Genomic DNA, 22,458 nt, shown 5'->3' on the forward strand with positions numbered 1-22,458 from the left:
GGAGACCATATAATAAGACCAGTCATTGGGTGCGGTAATGGCGGATACCGGAGGAGACCATATAATAAGACCAGTCATTGGATGCGGTAATGGCGGATACCGGAGGAGACCATATAATAAGACCAGTCATTGGATACGGTAATGGCGCATACCGGAGGAGACCATATAATAAAACCAGTCATTGGGTGCGGTAATGGCGGATACCGGAGGAGACTATATAATAAGACCAGTCATTGGATACGGTAATGGCGCATACCGGAGGAGACCATATAATAAGACCAGTCATTGGATGCGGTAATGGCGGATACCGGAGGAGACCATATAATAAGACCAGTCATTGGATACGGTAATGGCGGATACCGGAGGAGACCATATAATAAGACCAGTCATTGGATACGGTAATGGCGGATACCGGAGGAGACCATATAATAAGACCAGTCATTGGATATGGTAATGGCGCATACCGGAGGAGACCATATAATAAGACCAGTCATTGGGTGCGGTAATGGCGGATACCGGAGGAGACCATATAATAAGACCAGTCATTGGGTGCGGTAATGGCGGATACCGGAGGAGACCATATAATAAGACCAGTCACTGGAATGTCTGATTGTCTTTTTCTCTGATTTGGGGTAATTGGCCTAATAGGGGCTTTTCCTTTCCTCTCTAGGATTACAGGGTGCACCCCATAGACTTGTGTGCTGTTAGCCTTATATACCATGGATATACCTTATATACCATGCTCACCCACCTGTTCCTCTGAGTTAGGGGCTTGCAATGCTTTCCTCTGGTTATCTAGTGGTCTTGTGATATATTTTGGGCGCAGTAGGTGCCCCTGACCACGTGTCTGACCGATCTCCAGCGTGTGGGCTGACGCTGCCCTCTCATACTCTCTTTTTCCCGTAGCCCACACATTTCGGCTCGTCCTTGGCTTCCTGCATCCTCTTGGTCTTTTTGTTCATCAGAAAGTTGCCGACTCTGAGGTTTGTGATCGCAACGTCTCCTCCTGTGGCTTTTGTCTACATTAGCAAATACAAGAACTGCAGATATGTCCTTGATGATTTTGACGGCTTTAGCATTTTTGTTGTTGTTCTTGTAACAGCGCAATATTATATATAGTCTATATACGTTACATATACAGCACTGTAATATATACACTGAAGGAAATAAGTATGTGACCCCTCGCTGACTCTGTAAGTTTCCCCCCTGACAAAGACATGAACAGTCTATAATTTTAGGGTCGGTTAATTTTAACAGTGAGAAAATATCAAAAATTTGTAAATTCTATAAATGTATTTGCATTTTGCAGAGAGAAATAAGTATGTGCCCCCTCTGACAGACAAGATGTAATACTTGGTGGTAAATCCCTTGTCGGCCGCAGCAGTCAGAGGTTTGGAGGTGACGATGAGGTTTGTGCACGTCAGACATGTCAGGGGTCTCGGTCGGCTCCTCTCTGCAGATCTTCTCTATATCAGTAAGATTCTGAGGCTGTCGCTCGGCCACTCGGATCTTCATCTCCCTCCATAAGTTCTCTATGGGATTAATGTCTGGACGCTGGCTGGGCCCCTCCATAAGTTCTCTATGGGATTGAGATCTGGACGCTGGCTGGGCCCCTCCATAAGTTCTCTATGGGATTGAGATCTGGACGCTGGCTGGGCCCCTCCATAAGTTCTCTATGGGATTGAGGTCTGGACACTGGCTGGGCCCCTCCATAAGTTCTCTATGGGATTGAGGTCTGGACGCTGGCTGGGCCCCTCCATAAGTTCTCTATGGGATTGAGGTCTGGACGCTGGCTGGCCCCTCCATAAGTTCTCTATGGGATTGAGATCTGGACGCTGGCTGGGCCCCTCCATAAGTTCTCTATGGGATTGAGATCTGGACGCTGGCTGGGCCCCTCCATAAGTTCTCTATGGGGTTGAGGTCTGGACGCTGGCTGGGCCCCTCCATATGTTCTCTATGGGATTGAGGTCTGGACACTGGCTGGGCCCCTCCATATATTCTCTATGGGATTGAGGTCTGGACGCTGGCTGGGCCCCTCCATAAGTTCTCTATGGGATTGAGATCTGGACGCTGGCTGGGCCCCTCCATATGTTCTCTATGGGATTGAGATCTGGACGCTGGCTGGGCCCCTCCATATGTTCTCTATGGGGCTATGGTCTGGACACTGGCTGGGCCCCTCCATATGTTCTCTATGGGATTGAGGTCTGGACGCTGGCTGGGCCCCTCCCTAAGTTCTCTATGGGATTGAGGTCTGGACACTGGCTGGGCCCCTCCATAAGTTCTCTATGGGATTGAGGTCTGGACACTGGCTGGGCCCCTCTATAAGTTCTCTATGGGATTGAGGTCTGGACGCTGGCTGGGCCCCTCCATAAGTTCTCTATGGGATTGAGGTCTGGACACTGGCTGGGCCCCTCCATATGTTCACTATGGGGCTATGGTCTGGACACTGGCTGGGCCCTTCCATATGTTCTCTATGGGGCTATGGTCTGGACACTGGCTGGGCCCTTCCATATGTTCTCTATGGGATTGAGGTCTGGACGCTGGCTGGGCCCCTCCATAAGTTCTCTATGGGATTGAGGTCTGGACACTGGCTGGGCCCCTCCATAAGTTCTCTATGGGATTGAGATCTGGACGCTGGCTGGGCCCCTCCATAAGTTCTCTATGGGGCTATGGTCTGGACACTGGCTGGGCCCCTCCATAAGTTCTCTATGGGATTGAGGTCTGGAGACTGGCTGGGCCCCTCCATATGTTCTCTATGGAGCTATGGGCTGGACACTGGCTGGGCCCCTCCATATGTTCTCTATGGGGCTATGGTCTGGACACTGGCTGGGACCCTCCATATGTTCTCTATGGGATTGAGGTCTGGACGCTGGCTGGGCCCCTCCCTAAGTTCTCTATGGGATTGAGGTCTGGACACTGGCTGGGCCCCTCCATATGTTCTCTATGGGATTGAGGTCTGGACGCTGGCTGGGCCCCTCCATATGTTCTCTATGAGATTAAGGTCTGGACGCTGGCTGGGCCCCTCCATATATTCTCTATGAGATTAAGGTCTGGACACTGGCTGGGCCCCTCCATAAATTCTCTATGGGATTGAGGTCTGGACAATGGCTGGGCCCCTCCATATATTCTCTATGGGATTGAGGTCTGGACGCTGGCTGGGCCCCTCCATAAGTTCTCTATGGGATTGAGGTCTGGACGCTGGCTGGGCCCCTCCATAAGTTCTCTATGGGATTGAGGTCTGGACGCTGGCTGGGCCCCTCCATATGTTCTCTATGGGATTGAGGTCTGGACGCTGGCTGGGCCCCTCCATAAATTCTCTATGGGATTGAGGTCTGGACGCTGGCTGGGCCCCTCCATAAGTTCTCTATGGGATTGAGGTCTGGACGCTGGCTGGGCCCCTCCATAAGTTCTCTATGGGATTGAGGTCTGGACGCTGGCTGGGCCCCTCCATATGTTCTCTATGGGATTGAGGTCTGGACGCTGGCTGGGCCCCTCCATAAGTTCTCTATGGGATTGAGGTCTGGACGCTGGCTGGGCCCCTCCATAAGTTCTCTATGGGATTGAGATCTGGACGCTGGCTGGGCCCCTCCATATGTTCTCTATGGGGCTATGGTCTGGACACTGGCTGGGCCCCTCCATATGTTCTCTATGGGATTGAGGTCTGGACACTGGCTGGGCCCCTCCATAAGTTCTCTATGGGATTGAGGTCTGGACACTGGCTGGGCCCCTCTATAAGTTCTCTATGGGATTGAGATCTGGACGCTGGCTGGGCCCCTCCATAAGTTCTCTATGGGATTGAGGTCTGGACACTGGCTGGGCCCCTCCATATATTCTCTATGGGATTGAGGTCTGGACGCTGGCTGGGCCCCTCCATAAATTCTCTATGGGATTGAGGTCTGGACACTGGCTGGGCCCCTCCATATGTTCACTATGGGGCTATGGTCTGGACACTGGCTGGGCCCCTCCATATGTTCTCTATGGGGCTATGGTCTGGACACTGGCTGGGCCCTTCCATATGTTCTCTATGGGATTGAGGTCTGGACGCTGGCTGGGCCCCTCCATAAGTTCTCTATGGGATTGAGGTCTGGACACTGGCTGGGCCCCTCCATAAGTTCTCTATGGGATTGAGATCTGGACGCTGGCTGGGCCCCTCCATAAGTTCTCTATGGGGCTATGGTCTGGACACTGGCTGGGCCCCTCCATAAGTTCTCTATGGGATTGAGGTCTGGACACTGGCTGGGCCCCTCCATATGTTCTCTATGGAGCTATGGGCTGGACACTGGCTGGGCCCCTCCATATGTTCTCTATGGGGCTATGGTCTGGACACTGGCTGGGCCCCTCCCTAAGTTCTCTATGGGATTGAGGTCTGGACGCTGGCTGGGCCCCTCCCTAAGTTCTCTATGGGATTGAGGTCTGGACGCTGGCTGGGCCCCTCCATATGTTCTCTATGGGATTGAGGTCTGGACACTGGCTGGGCCCCTCCATAAATTCTCTATGGGATTGAGGTCTGGACGCTGGCTGGGCCCCTCCATATGCTCTCTATGAGATTAAGGTCTGGACGCTGGCTGGGCCCCTCCATATATTCTCTATGAGATTAAGGTCTGGACACTGGCTGGGCCCCTCCATAAGTTCTCTATGGGATTGAGGTCTGGACACTGGCTGGGCCCCTCCATATATTCTCTATGGGATTGAGGTCTGGACGCTGGCTGGGCCCCTCCATAAGTTCTCTATGGGATTGAGGTCTGGACGCTGGCTGGGCCCCTCCATAAGTTCTCTATGGGATTGAGGTCTGGACGCTGGCTGGGCCCCTCCATATGTTCTCTATGGGATTGAGGTCTGGAAGCTGGCTGGGCCCCTCCATAAATTCTCTATGGGATTGAGGTCTGGACGCTGGCTGGGCCCCTCCATAAGTTCTCTATGGGATTGAGGTCTGGACGCTGGCTGGGCCCCTCCATAAGTTCTCTATGGGATTGAGGTCTGGACGCTGGCTGGGCCCCTCCATATGTTCTCTATGGGATTGAGGTCTGGACGCTGGCTGGGCCCCTCCATAAGTTCTCTATGGGATTGAGGTCTGGACGCTGGCTGGGCCCCTCCATGACCTTAATGGGCTTCTCTTTGAGCCGCTCCTTTGTTGCCTTGGCTGTATGTTTTGGATCATTTTGCTGCTTGAAGACCCAACCACCTCCCATTATTAATGTCCTGACAGAGGGAAGGAGGTTGTCACTCAGGATGGTATGGTCCATGGCTCCATCCGTTCTCCCATTTGGTGTGGTGAAGTAGTCCTGTGCCCTTAGCAGAGAAACCCCCAAAACGTGATGTTTCCCTCTCCATGCTTGGCAGTGGGGTCGGGGTTCGTTGAGTCATAGGCAGCATTTCTCTTCCTCCAAACATGGTGGGTTGAGTTAATGCCAAAGAGATTAATTTTTGTCTCATCTGACTAATCTGGATGATTGTAAGAGTGATCGGGAGAAGGTCTGCGGTCAGAGGAGACAAAACGCATGAACTCAACTGGAGAGGGACTATATACTGTATGAGCAACTAGACAGGGACTATATACTGTATGAACTCAACTGGAGAGGGACTATATACTGTATGAGCACCTAGTGAGGGACTATATACTGTATGAACAACTAGAGAGGGACTATATACTGTATGAGCACCTAGTGAGGGACTATATACTGTATGAGCAACTAGAGAGGGACTATATACTGTATGAGCAACTAGACAGGGACTATATACTGTATGAACTCAACTGGAGAAGGACTATATACTGTATGAACAACTAGAGAGGGACTATATACTGTATGAACTCAACTGGAGAGGGACTATATACTGTATAAGCACCTAGTGAGGGACTATATACTGTATGAACAACTAGAGAGGGACTATATACTGTATGAGCACCTAGTGAGGGACTATATACTGTATGAGCAACTAGAGAGGGACTATATACTGTATGAGCAACTAGACAGGGACTATATACTGTATGAACTCAACTGGAGAAGGACTATATACTGTATGAACAACTAGAGAGGGACTATATACTGTATGAGCACCTAGTGAGGGACTATATACTGTATGAGCACCTAGTGAGGGACTATATACTGTATGAGCACCTAGTGAGGGACTATATACTGTTTGAGCACCTAGTGAGGGACTATATACTGTATGAGCAACTAGAGAGGGACTATATACTGTATGAACAACTAGACAGGGACTATATACTGTATGAACAACTAGACAGGGACTATATACTGTATGAGCACCTAGAGAGGGACTATATACTGTATGAGCACCTAGTGAGGGACTATATACTGTATGAGCAACTAGAGAGGGACTATATACTGTATGAGCACCTAGTGAGGGACTATATACTGTATGAACAACTAGAGAGGGACTATATACTGTATGAGCACCTAGTGAGGGACTATATACTGTATGAGCACCTAGTGAGGGACTATATACTGTATGAACAACTAGAGAGGGACTATATACTGTATGAACAACTAGAGAGGGACTATATACTGTATGAGCACATAGTGAGGGACTATATACTGTATGAACAACTAGAGAGGGACTATATACTGTATGAGCACCTAGTGAGGGACTATATACTGTATGAACAACTAGAGAGGGACTATATACTGTATGAGCACCTAGTGAGGGACTATATACTGTATGAGCACCTAGTGAGGGACTATATACTGTATGAGCACCTAGTGAGGGACTATATACTGTTTGAGCACCTAGTGAGGGACTATATACTGTATGAGCAACTAGAGAGGGACTATATACTGTATGAACAACTAGAGAGGGACTATATACTGTATGAACAACTAGACAGGGACTATATACTGTATGAACAACTAGAGAGGGACTATATACTGTATGAACAACTAGAGAGGGACTATATACTGTATGAACAACTAGACAGGGACTATATACTGTATGAGCACCTAGAGAGGGACTATATACTGTATGAGCACCTAGTGAGGGACTATATACTGTATGAGCAACTAGAGAGGGACTATATACTGTATGAGCACCTAGTGAGGGACTATATACTGTATGAACAACTAGAGAGGGACTATATACTGTATGAGCACATAGTGAGGGACTATATACTGTATGAACAACTAGAGAGGGACTATATACTGTATGAGCACCTAGTGAGGGACTATATACTGTATGAACAACTAGAGAGGGACTATATACTGTATGAGCACCTAGTGAGGGACTATATACTGTATGAGCACCTAGTGAGGGACTATATACTGTATGAACAACTAGAGAGGGACTATATACTGTATGAACAACTAGAGAGGGACTATATACTGTATGAGCACCTAGTGAGTGACTATATACTGTATGAGCACATAGTGAGGGACTATATACTGTATGAACAACTAGAGAGGGACTATATACTGTATGAGCACCTAGTGAGGGACTATATACTGTATGAACAACTAGAGAGGGACTATATACTGTATGAGCACCTAGTGAGGGACTATATACTGTATGAACAACTAGAGAGGGACTATATACTGTATGAACAACTAGAGAGGGACTATATACTGTATGAACACCTAGTGAGGGACTATATACTGTATGAGCACCTAGTGAGGGACTATATACTGTATAAACAACTAGAGAGGGACTATATACTGTATGAGCAACTAGAGAGGGACTATATACTGTATGAACAACTAGAGAGGGACTATATACTGTATGAACAACTAGAGAGGGACTATATACTGTATGAACAACTAGAGAGGGACTATATACTGTATGAACAACTAGACAGGGACTATATACTGTATAAACAACTAGAGAGGGACTATATACTGTATGAGCAACTAGAGAGGGACTATATACTGTATGAACAACTAGAGAGGGACTATATACTGTATGAACAACTAGAGAGGGACTATATACTGTATGAACAACTAGACAGGGACTATATACTGTATGAGCACCTAGAGAGGGACTATATACTGTAGGAGCACCTAGTGAGGGACTATATACTGTATGAGCAACTAGAGAGGGACTATATACTGTATGAGCACCTAATGAGGGACTATATACTGTATGAACAACTAGAGAGGGACTATATACTGTATGAGCACCTAGTGAGGGACTATATACTGTATGAACAACTAGAGAGGGACTATATACTGTATGAGCACCTAGTGAGGGACTATATACTGTATGAGCACCTAGTGAGGGACTATATACTGTATGAACAACTAGAGAGGGACTATATACTGTATGAGCAACTAGAGAGGGACTATATACTGTATGAGCAACTAGAGAGGGACTATATACTGTATGAGCAACTAGAGAGGGACTATATACTGTATGAACAACTAGAGAGGGACTATATACTGTATGAGCACCTAGTGAGGGACTATATACTGTATGAGCACCTAGTGAGGGACTATATACTGTATGAACAACTAGAGAGGGACTATATACTGTATGAGCACCTAGTGAGGGACTATACACTCACCGGCCACTTTATTAGGTACACCATGCTAGTAACGGGTTGGACCCCCTTTTGCCTTCAGAACTGCCTCAATTCTTCATGGCATAGATACAACAAGGTGCTGGAAGCATTCCTCAGAGATTTTGGTCCATATTGACATGATGGCATCACACAGTTGCAGTCGCAGATTTGTCGGCTGCACATCCATGATGCGAATCTCCCGTTCCACCACATCCCAAAGATGCTCCTCTATTGGATTGAGATCTGGTGACTGTGGAGGCCATTGGAGTACAGTGACCTCATTGTCATGTTCAAGAAACCAGTCTGAGATGATTCCAGCTTTATGACATGGCATTGCATTATCCTGCTGAAAGTAGCCATCAGATGTTGGGTACATTGTGGTCATAAAGGGATGGACATGGTCAGCAACAATACTCAGGTAGGCTTTGGCGTTGCAACGATGCTCAATTGGTACCAAGGGGCCCAAAGAGTGCCAAGAAAATATTCCCCACACCATGACACCACCACCACCAGCCTGAACCGTTACCGATACAAGGCAGGATGGATCCATGCTTTCATGTTGTTGACGCCAAATTCTGACCCTACCATCCGAATGTCGCAGCAGAAATCGAGACTCATCAGACCAGGCAACGTTTTTCCAATCTTCAATTGTCCAATTTCGATGAGCTTGTGCAAATTGTAGCCTCAGTTTCCTGTTCTTAGCTGAAAGGAGTGGCACCCGGTGTGGTCTTCTGCTGCTGTAGCCCATCTGTAGCCTCAAAGTTGGACGTACTGTGCGGCGTTCAGAGATGCTCTTCTGGCTACCTTGGTTGTAACGGGTGGCTATTTGAGTCACTGTTGCCTTTCTATCAGCTGGAACCAGTCTGGCCATTCTCCTCTGACCTCTGGCATCAACAACGCATTTCCGCCCACAGAACTGCCGCTCACTGGATGTTTTTTCTTTTTCGGACCATTCTCTGTAAACCCTAGAGATGGTTGTGCGTGAAAATCCCAGTAGATCAGCAGTTTCTGAAATACTCAGACCAGCCCTTCTGGCACCAACAACCATGCCAACGTTCAAAGGCACTCAAATCACCTTTCTTCCCCATACTGATGCTCGGTTTGAACTGCAGGAGATTGTCTTGACCATGTCTACATGCCTAAATGCACTGAGTTGCCGCCATGTGATTGGCTGATTAGAAATTAAGTGTTAACGAGCAGTTGGACAGGTGTACCTAATAAAGTGGCTGGGTAGTGTATACTGTATGAGCAACTAGAGAGGGACTTATGTTGTATACAGGTTATGCTCTGTAGTATATACGGGTTATGTTCTGTAGTATATACGGGTTATGCTTTGTAGTATATACGGGTTATGCTTTGTAGTATATACGGGTTATGCTCCTGGTTGTGTATAGGTTATGCTCTACGGTGTATACGGGTTATACTCTGTAGTATATACAGGTTATGCTCTGTAGTATATATAGGTTATACTCTGTAGTATATACGGGTTATGCTTTGTAGTATATACAGGTTATGCTCTGTAGTATATACGGGTTATACTCTGTAGTATATACGGGTTATGCTCTGTAGTATATACAGGTTATACTATGGGTTGTGTATAGGTTATGCTCTGTATTGTATATAGGTTATGCTCTGTAGTATATATGGGTTATGCTTTGTAGTATATACAGGTTATGCTCTGCAGTATATACAGGTTATGCTCTGTACTATATACGGGTTATGCTCTGTAGTATATACGGGTTATGCTCTGTAGTATATACGGGTTATGCTTTGTAGTATATACAGGTTATACTATGGGTTGTATATGGGTTATGATCTCTTGTGTATACGGGTTATGCTCTGTAGCATATACGGGTTATGCTCTGTAGTATATACTGGTTATACTCTGGGTTGTATACGGGTTATGCTCTATGGTGTATACGGGTTATCTTTGTAGTATATACAGGTTATGCTCTGTAGTATATACGGGTTATGCTCTGTAGTATATACGGGTTATACTCTGGGTTGTATACAGGTTATGCTTTGTAGTATATACAGGTTATGATCTATGGTGTATACGAGTTATGCTCTGTGTTGTATACAGGTTATGCTCTATGGTGTATACGGGTTATACTCTGTGTTGTATACAGGTTATGCTCTATGGTGTATACGGGTTATGCTCTGTACTATATACGGGTTATGCTCTGTAGTATATACGGGTTATGCTCTGTAGTATATACAGGTTATGCTCTGTAGTATATATAGGTTATACTCTGTAGTATATACGGGTTATGCTCTGGGTTGTATATAGGTTATGCTCTGTAGTATATATAGGTTATACAATGTAGTATATACAGGTTATGCTCTGTAGTATATACAGGTTATGCTTTGTAGTATATAGAGGTTATGCTTTGTAGTATATACAGGTTATGCTTTGTAGTATATATGGGTTATGCTTTGTAGTATATACGGGTTATGCTTTGTAGTATATACGAGTTATGCTTTGTAGTATATACGGGTTATACTCTGGGTTGTATACAGGTTATGCTTTGTAGTATATACAGGTTATGATCTATGGTGTATACGGGTTATGCTCTGTTGTATAAAGGTTATGCTCTATGGTGCATACGGGTTATACTCTGTTGTATACAGGTTATGCTCTGTGGTGTATACGGGTTATGCTCTATGGTGTATACGGGTTATACTCTGGGTTGTATACAGGTTATGTTCTATGGTGTATACGGGTTATGCTCTGTGTTGTATACAGGTTATGCTCTATGGTGTATACGGGTTATGCTCTGTGTTGTATACAGGTTATGCTCTATGGTGTATACGGGTTATGCTCTATGGTGTATACGGGTTATACTCTGTTGTATACAGGTTATGCTCTATGGTGTATACGGGTTATGCTCTATGGTGTATACGGGTTATACTCTGGGTTGTATACAGGTTATGCTCTATGGTGTATACGGGTTATACTCTGTTGTATACAGGTTATGCTCTATGGTGTATACGGGTTATGCTCTATGGTGTATACGGGTTATACTCTGGGTTGTATACAGGTTATGCTCTATGGTGTATACGGGTTATACTCTGTTGTATACAGGTTATGCTCTATGGTGTATACGGGTTATACTCTGGGTTGTATACAGGTTATGCTCTGTAGTATATACAGGTTATGCTCTGGGTTGTATACAGGTTATGCTCTATGGTGTATACGGGTTATACTCTGTTGTATACAGGTTATGCTCTATGGTGTATACGGGTTATACTCTGGGTTGTATACAGGTTATGCTCTGTAGTATATACAGGTTATGCTCTGCGATGTATACAGGTTATGCTCTGGGTTGTGTATATAGGTTATGCTCTGTAGTATATATGGGTTATGCTCTAGGGTGTATACGGGTTATACTCTGTTGTATACAGGTTATGCTCTATGGTGTATACGGGTTATGCTCTATGGTGTATACGGGTTATGCTCTATGGTGTATACGGGTTATACTCTGGGTTGTATACAGGTTATGCTCTATGGTGTATACGGGTTATACTCTGTTGTATACAGGTTATGCTCTATGGTGCATACGGGTTATACTCTGGGTTGTATACAGGTTATGCTCTATGGTGTATACGGGTTATACTCTGGGTTGTATACAGGTTATGCTCTGTGGTATATACAGGTTATGCTCTGGGTTGTATACAGGTTATGCTCTATGGTGTATACGGGTTATACTCTGTTGTATACAGGTTATGCTCTATGGTGTATACGGGTTATGCTCTATGGTGTATACGGGTTATACTCTGGGTTGTATACAGGTTATGCTCTATGGTGTATACGGGTTATACTCTGTTGTATACAGGTTATGCTCTATGGTGTATACGGGTTATACTCTGGGTTGTATACAGGTTACGCTCTGGGTTGTATACAGGTTATGCTCTATGCTGTATACGGGTTATACTCTGTTGTATACAGGTTATGCTCAATGGTGTATACAGGTTATACTCTGGGTTGTATACAGGTTATGCTCTGTAGTATATACAGGTTATGCTCTGGGTTGTATACAGGTTATGCTCTGGGTTGTGTATATAGGTTATGCTCTGTAGTATATATGGGTTATGCTCTAGGGTGTATACGGGTTATACTCTGTTGTATACAGGTTATGCTCTATGGTGTATACGGGTTATGCTCTATGGTGTATACGGGTTATACTCTGTTTTATACAGGTTATGCTCTATGGTGTATACGGGTTATACTCTGGGTTGTATACAGGTTATGCTCTATGGTGTATACGGGTTATACTCTGTTTTATACAGGTTATGCTCTATGGTGTATACGGGTTATACTCTGGGTTGTATACAAGTTATGCTCTGGGTTGTATACAGGTTATGCTCTGTAGTATATACAGGTTATGCTCTATGGTGTATACAGGTTATACTCTGGGTTGTATACAGGTTATGCTCTGTAGTATATACAGGTTATGCTCTATGGTGTATACGGGTTATACTCTGGGCTGTATACAGGTTATGCTCTATGGTGTATACAGGTTATGCTCTATGCTGTATACGGGTTATGCTCTGTAGTATATACAGGTTATGCTCTATGCTGTATACGGGTTATGCTCTGTATTGTATACAGGTTATGCTCTGGGTTGCGTATACAGGTTATGGTGTATACAGGTTATGCTCTATGGTGTATACAGGTTATGGTGTATACAGGTTATGCTCTATGGTGTATACAGGTTATGCTCTATGGTGTATACAGGTTATGGTGTATACAGGTTATGCTCTATGGTGTATACAGGTTATGCTCTATGGTATACAGGTTATGCTCTATATGGTGTATATGGGTTATGCTCTGTATTGTATGTAGGTTATGCTCTATGGTGTATACGGGTTATGCTCTATGGTGTATACAGGTTATGCTCTATTGTGTATACGGGTTATGCTCTATACGGGTTATGCTCTGTATTGTATACAGGTTATGCTCTGGGTTGCGTATACAGGTTATGGTGTATACAGGTTATACTCTGGGTTGTATACGGGTTATACTCTGGGTTGTATACGGGTTATGCTCTGGGCTGTATATAGGTTATGCTCTGTAGTATATACGGGTTATGCTCTGTATTATATACAGGTTATGCTCTATTGTGTATACGGGTTATGCTCTGGGTTGCGTATACAGGTTATGGTGTATACAGGTTATACTCTGGGTTGTATACGGGTTATACTCTGGGTTGTATACGGGTTATACTCTGGGTTGTATACGGGTTATACTCTGGGTTGTATACGGGTTATGCTCTGGGCTGTATATAGGTTATGCTCTGTAGTATATACGGGTTATGCACTGTATTATATACAGGTTATGCTCTGGGTTGTGTATACAGGTTATGGTGTATACAGGTTATGCTCTGTAGTATATACAGGTCATGCTCTGTAGTATATACAGGTCATGCTCTGGGTTGTGTATACAGGTTATGGTGTATACGGGTTATGGTGTATACAGGTTATGCTCTGTAGTATATACAGGTTATGCTCTATATGGTGTATACGGGTTATGCTCTGTAGTATATACAGGTTATACTCTGGTGTATACAGGTTATGCTCTGTAGTATATACGGGTTATGCTCTGGGTTGTGTATACAGGTTATGGTGTATACGGGTTATGGTGTATACAGGTTATGGTGTATACAGGTTATGCTCTGTAGTATATACGGGTTATGGTGTATACAGGTTATGCTCTATGGTGTATACGGGTTATACTCTGGGTTGTATACAGGTTATGCTCTGTAGTATATACAGGTTATGCTCTGGGTTGTATACAGGTTATGCTCTATGGTGTATACGGGTTATACTCTGTTGTATACAGGTTATGCTCTATGGTGTATACGGGTTATGCTCTATGGTGTATACGGGTTATACTCTGGGTTGTATACAGGTTATGCTCTATGGTGTATACGGGTTATACTCTGTTGTATACAGGTTATGCTCTATGGTGTATACGGGTTATACTCTGGGTTGTATACAGGTTATGCTCTGTAGTATATACAGGTTATGCTCTGGGTTGTATACAGGTTATGCTCTATGGTGTATACGGGTTATACTCTGTTGTATACAGGTTATGCTCTATGGTGTATACGGGTTATGCTCTATGGTGTATACGGGTTATACTCTGGGTTGTATACAGGTTATGCTCTATGGTGTATACAGGTTATACTCTGGGTTGTATACAGGTTATGCTCTGTAGTATATACAGGTTATGCTCTGGGTTGTATACGGGTTATGCTCTGGGTTGTGTATACAGGTTATGGTGTATACAGGTTATGGTGTATACAGGTTATGCTCTGTAGTATATACAGGTTATGCTCTGTAGTATATACGGGTTATGCTCTGGGTTGTGTATACAGGTTATGGTGTATACAGGTTATGCTCTGTAGTATATATGGCTTATACTCTGGGCTGTATACAGGTTATGCTCTATATGGTGTATACGGGTTATGCTCTATATGGTGTATACGGGTTATGCTCTGTATTGTATGTAGGTTATGCTCTATGGTGTATACAGGTTATGCTCTATGGTGTATACAGGTTATGCTCTGGGTTGTGTATACAGGTTATGGTGTATACGGGTTATGCTCTATGGTATACAGGTTATACTCTATATGGTGTATACAGGTTATGCTCTGGGCTGTATATAGGTTATGCTCTGTAGTATATACAGGTTATGGTGTATACAGGTTATGCTCTGGGTTGTGTATACAGGTTGTGTATACAGGTTATGCTCTGTAGTATATACGGGTTATGCACTGTAGTATATACAGGTTATGCTCTGGGTTGTGTATACAGGTTATGGTGTATACAGGTTATGGTGTATACAGGTTATGCTCTGTAGTATATACGGGTTATGGTGTATACAGGTTATGCTCTATGGTGTATACGGGTTATACTCTGGGTTGTATACAGGTTATGCTCTGTAGTATATACAGGTTATGCTCTGGGTTGTATACAGGTTATGCTCTATGGTGTATACGGGTTATACTCTGTTGTATACAGGTTATGCTCTATGGTGTATACAGGTTATGCTCTATGGTGTATACGGGTTATACTCTGGGTTGTATACAGGTTATGCTCTATGGTGTATACGGGTTATACTCTGTTGTATACAGGTTATGCTCTATGGTGTATACGGGTTATACTCTGGGTTGTATACAGGTTATGCTCTGTAGTATATACAGGTTATGCTCTGGGTTGTATACAGGTTATGCTCTATGGTGTATACGGGTTATACTCTGTTGTATACAGGTTATGCTCTATGGTGTATACGGGTTATACTCTGGGTTGTATACAGGGTATGCTCTATGGTGTATACAGGTTATACTCTGGGTTGTATACAGGTTATGCTCTGTAGTATATACAGGTTATGCTCTGGGTTGTGTATACAGGTTATGGTGTATACAGATTATGGTGTATACAGGTTATGCTCTGGGTTGTGTATACAGGTTATGGTGTATACAGGTTATGCTCTGTAGTATATATGGCTTATACTCTGGGCTGTATACAGGTTATGCTCTATATGGTGTATACGGGTTATGCTCTATATGGTGTATACGGGTTATGCTCTGTATTGTATGTAGGTTATGCTCTATGGTGTATACAGGTTATGCTCTATATGGTGTATACAGGTTATGCTCTGGGTTGTGTATACAGGTTATGGTGTATACGGGTTATGCTCTATGGTATACAGGTTATGCTCTATATGGTGTATACAGGTTATGCTCTGGGCTGTATATAGGTTATGTTCTGTAGTATATACAGGTTATGGTGTATACAGGTTATGCTCTATATGGTGTATACAGGTTATGGTGTATACAGGTTATGCTCTGTAGTATATACAGGTTATGCTCTGTAGTATATACGGGTTATGCACTGTAGTATATACAGGTTGTGCTCTGGGTTGTGTATACAGGTTATGGTGTATACAGGTTATGCTCTGTAGTATATACAGGTTATGCTCTGTAGTATATACGGGTTATGCACTGTAGTATATACAGGTTATGCTCTGGGTTGTGTATACAGGTTATGGTGTATACAGGTTATGGTGTATACAGGTTATGGTGTATACAGGTTATGGTGTATACACAAACGTCCAAAATAGAATAATCCAGCATCGAAATTCCTTTTGAATAAAACTTAGCTTTTATTTGTGAAAAAACATATCACCTTCCATAAAATTCAATGCAACTTGGACAATGGCAGAGAAAAAATACAGAGAACGTCTGGCGACGCGTTTCGGGGCGTTAACGCTGCCCCTTCATCATAGCCTCATATCCGTGCATCTTCCTGACTAACATTTAAAGGCATCCTATTGAGGTTACTTACCTATTACCTTATTGGAATAAAGGACACGTGAGTGAGCTGATACAATTTTTCTTATTCAAGTTTATGGTGTATACGGGTTATACTCTGGTGTATACAGGTTATGGTGTATACAGGTTATGCTCTGTAGTATATACGGGTTATGCTCTGGGTTGTGTATACAGGTTATGGTGTATACGGGTTATACTCTGGTGTATACAGGTTATGGTGTATATAGGTTATACTCTGGTGTATACAGGTTATGCTCTATGGTGTATACGGGTTATGGTGTATACAGGTTATGGTGTATACAGGTTATGCTCTGTAGTATATACAGGTTATGCTCTGTAGTATATACAGGTTATGCTCTGGGTTGTGTATACAGGTTATGCTCTGTAGTATATACAGGTTATGCTCTGTAGTATATACAGGTTATGCTCTGTAGTATATACAGGTTATGCTCTGTAGTATATACAGGTTATGCTCTGGGTTGTATATAGGTTATGCTCTATGGTGTATACAGGTTATGCTCTATGGTGTATACGGGTTATGGTGTATACAGGTTATGCTCTGTAGTATATACAGGTTATGCTCTGTAGTATATACAGGTTATGCTCTGGGTTGTGTATACAGGTTATGCTCTGTAGTATATACAGGTTATGGTGTATACAGGTTATGCTCTGGGTTGTGTATACAGGTTATGCTCTGTAGTATATACAGGTTATGCTCTGTAGTATATACAGGTTATGCTCTGGGTTGTGTATACAGGTTATGCTCTGTAGTATATACAGGTTATGCTCTGTAGTATATACAGGTTATGCTCTGTAGTATATACAGGTTATGCTCTGTAGTATATACAGGTTATGCTCTGGGTTGTATATAGGTTATGCTCTATGGTGTATACGGGTTATGGTGTATACGGGTTATGGTGTATACGGGTTATGCTCTGGGTTGTGTATACAGGTTATGCTCTGTAGTATATACGGGTTATGCTCTGGGTTGTGTATACGGGTTATGGTGTATACGGGTTATGCTCTGTAGTATATACAGGTTATGGTGTATACAGGTTATGCTCTGGGTTGTGTATACAGGTTATGGTGTATACAGGTTATGCTCTGTAGTATATACAGGTTATGGTGTATACAGGTTATGGTGTATACAGGTTATGGTGTATACAGGTTATGGTGTATACAGGTTATGCTCTGGGTTGTGTATACAGGTTATGCTCTGTAGTATATACAGGTTATGGTGTATACAGGTTATACTCTGGGTTGTGTATACAGGTTATGGTGTATACAGGTTATGCTCTGGGTTGTGTATACAGGTTATGGTGTATACAGGTTATACTCTGGGTTGTGTATACAGGTTATGCTCTGTAGTATATACAGGTTATACTCTGTAGTATATACAGGTTATACTCTGTAGTATATACAGGTTATACTCTGGGTTGTGTATACAGGTTATGGTGTATACAGGTTATACTCTGGGTTGTGTATACAGGTTATGGTGTATACAGGTTATACTCTGGGTTGTGTATACAGGTTATGCTCTGTAGTATATACAGGTTATGGTGTATACAGGTTATGCTCTGTAGTATATACAGGTTATGGTGTATACAGGTTATGCTCTGTAGTATATACAGGTTATGCTCTGGGTTGTGTATACAGGTTATGGTGTATACAGGTTATACTCTGGGTTGTGTATACAGGTTATGCTCTGTAGTATATACAGGTTATGGTGTATACAGGTTATCCTCTGGGTTGTGTATACAGGTTATGGTGTATACAGGTTATACTCTGGGTTGTGTATACAGGTTATGGTGTATACAGGTTATGCTCTGTAGTATATACAGGTTATGGTGTATACAGGTTATGGTGTATACAGGTTATACTCTGGGTTGTGTATACAGGTTATGGTGTATACAGGTTATACTCTGGGTTGTATATACAGGTTATGGTGTATACAGGTTATGCTCTGTAGTATATACAGGTTATGGTGTATACAGGTTATACTCTGGGTTGTGTATACAGGTTATGGTGTATACAGGTTATACTCTGGGTTGTGTATACAGGTTATGGTGTATACAGGTTATGCTCTGTAGTATATAAAGGTTATGGTGTATACAGGTTATGCTCTGTAGTATATACAGGTTATGGTGTATACAGGTTATACTCTGGGTTGTGTATACAGGTTATGGTGTATACAGGTTATACTCTGGGTTGTGTATACAGGTTATGGTGTATACAGGCTATGCTCTGTAGTATATACAGGTTATGGTGTATACAGGTTATGCTCTGTAGTGTATACAGGTTATGGTGTATACAGGTTATGCTCTGGGATGTGTATACAGGTTATGGTGTATACAGGTTATGCTCTGGGTTGTGTATACAGGTTATGGTGTATACAGGTTATGCTCTGGGTTGTGTATACAGGTTATGGTGTATACAGGTTATGCTCTGTAGTATATACAGGTTATGGTGTATACAGGTTATGGTGTATACAGGTTATGGTGTATACAGGTTATGCTCTGTAGTATATACAGGTTATACTCTGGGTTGTGTATACAGGTTATGGTGTATACAGGTTATACTCTGGGTTGTGTATACAGGTTATGCTCTGTAGTATATACAGGTTATGGTGTATACAGGTTATGCTCTGTAGTATATACAGGTTATGGTGTATACAGGTTATGGTGTATACAGGTTATGCTCTGTAGTATATACAGGTTATACTCTGGGTTGTGTATACAGGTTATGGTGTATACAGGTTATACTCTGGGTTGTGTATACAGGTTATGCTCTGTAGTATATACAGGTTATGGTGTATACAGGTTATGCTCTGTAGTATATACAGGTTATGGTGTATACAGGTTATGCTCTGTAGTATATACGGGTTATGGTGTATACAGGTTATGCTCTGGTGTATACAGGTTATGCACTGTAGTATATACAGGTTATGCTCTGTAGTATATACAGGTTATGGTGTATACAGGTTATGCTCTGTAGTATATACGGGTTATGGTGTATACAGGTTATACTCTGGGTTGTGTATACAGGTTATGCTCTGTAGTATATACAGGTTATGGTGTATACAGGTTATGCTCTGTAGTATATACAGGTTATGGTGTATACAGGTTATGGTGTATACAGGTTATGCTCTGTAGTATATACAGGTTATACTCTGGGTTGTGTATACAGGTTATGGTGTATACAGGTTATACTCTGGGTTGTGTATACAGGTTATGCTCTGTAGTATATACAGGTTATGGTGTATACAGGTTATGCTCTGTAGTATATACAGGTTATGGTGTATACAGGTTATGCTCTGTAGTATATACGGGTTATGGTGTATACAGGTTATGCTCTGGTGTATACAGGTTATGCACTGTAGTATATACAGGTTATGCTCTGGGTTGTGTATACAGGTTATGGTGTATACAGGTTATGCTCTGTAGTATATACGGTTTATGGTGTATACAGGTTATACTCTGGGTTGTGTATACAGGTTATGCTCTGTAGTATATACAGGTTATGGTGTATACAGGTTATGCTCTGTAGTATATACAGGTTATGGTGTATACAGGTTATGGTGTATACAGGTTATGGTGTATACAGGTTATGCTCTGTAGTATATACAGGTTATACTCTGGGTTGTGTATACAGGTTATGGTGTATACAGGTTATACTCTGGGTTGTGTATACAGGTTATGCTCTGTAGTATATACAGGTTATGGTGTATACAGGTTATGCTCTGTAGTATATACAGGTTATGGTGTATACAGGTTATGCTCTGTAGTATATACGGGTTATGGTGTATACAGGTTATGCTCTGGTGTATACAGGTTATGCACTGTAGTATATACAGGTTATGCTCTGGGTTGTGTATACAGGTTATGGTGTATACAGGTTATGCTCTGTAGTATATACAGGTTATGGTGTATACAGGTTATGCTCTGTAGTATATACAGGTTATGCTCTGTAGTATATACAGGTTATGCTCTGTAGTATATACAGGTTATGCTCTGTAGTATATACAGGTTATACTCTGGGTTGTGTATACAGGTTATGCTCTGTAGTATATACAGGTTATGCTCTGTAGTATATACAGGTTATGCTCTGTAGTATATACAGGTTATACTCTGGGTTGTGTATACAGGTTATGGTGTATACAGGTTATACTCTGGGTTGTGTATACAGGTTATGCTCTGTAGTATATACAGGTTATGGTGTATACAGGTTATGCTCTGTAGTATATACAGGTTATGGTGTATACAGGTTATGCTCTGTAGTATATACGGGTTATGGTGTATACAGGTTATGCTCTGGTGTATACAGGTTATGCACTGTAGTATATACAGGTTATGCTCTGGGTTGTGTATACAGGTTATGGTGTATACAGGTTATGCTCTGTAGTATATACAGGTTATGGTGTATACAGGTTATGCTCTGTAGTATATACAGGTTATGCTCTGTAGTATATACAGGTTATGGTGTATACAGGTTATGCTCTGTAGTATATACAGGTTATGCTCTGTAGTATATACGGGTTATGCTCTGTAGTATATACAGGTTATGGTGTATACAGGTTATGCTCTGTAGTATATACGGGTTATGGTGTATACAGGTTATGCTCTGTAGTATATACAGGTTATGGTGTATACAGGTTATGCTCTGTAGTATATACAGGTTATGGTGTATACAGGTTATGCTCTGTAGTATATATAGGTTATGGTGTATACAGGTTATGCTCTGTAGTATATACAGGTTATGCTCTGGGTTGTGTATACAGGTTATGGTGTATACAGGTTATGATCTGTAGTATATACGGGTTATGGTGTATACAGGTTATGCTCTGTAGTATATACAGGTTATGGTGTATACAGGTTATGCTCTGTAGTATATACAGGTTATGCTCTGTAGTATATACAGGTTATGGTGTATACAGGTTATGGTGTATACAGGTTATGCTCTGTAGTATATACAGGTTATGGTGTATACAGGTTATGCTCTGTAGTATATACAGGTTATGCTCTGTAGTATATACGGGTTATGGTGTATACAGGTTATGCTCTGTAGTATATACGGGTTATGGTGTATACAGGTTATGCTCTGTAGTATATACGGGTTATGGTGTATACAGGTTATGCTCTGTAGTATATACAGGTTATGGTGTATACAGGTTATGGTGTATACAGGTTATGCTCTGGTGTATACAGGTTATGCACTGTAGTATATACAGGTTATGCTCTGTAGTATATACGGGTTATGCTCTGTAGTATATACAGGTTATGCTCTGGGTTGTGTATACAGGTTATGCTCTGTAGTATATACAGGTTATGGTGTATACAGGTTATGCACTGTAGTATATACAGGTTATGCTCTGTAGTATATACGGGTTATGCTCTGGTGTATACAGGTTATGCTCTGTAGTATATACAGGTTATGGTGTATACAGGTTATGGTGTATACAGGTTATGCTCTGTAGTATATACAGGTTATGGTGTATACAGGTTATGCTCTGTAGTATATACAGGTTATGGTGTATACAGGTTATGCTCTGTAGTATATACAGGTTATGGTGTATACAGGTTATGCTCTGTAGTATATACAGGTTATGGTGTATAC

Source organism: Leptodactylus fuscus, chromosome 1, assembly GCF_031893055.1.
Source record: "Leptodactylus fuscus isolate aLepFus1 chromosome 1, aLepFus1.hap2, whole genome shotgun sequence".
Taxonomy (NCBI): Eukaryota; Metazoa; Chordata; class Amphibia; order Anura; family Leptodactylidae; genus Leptodactylus; species Leptodactylus fuscus.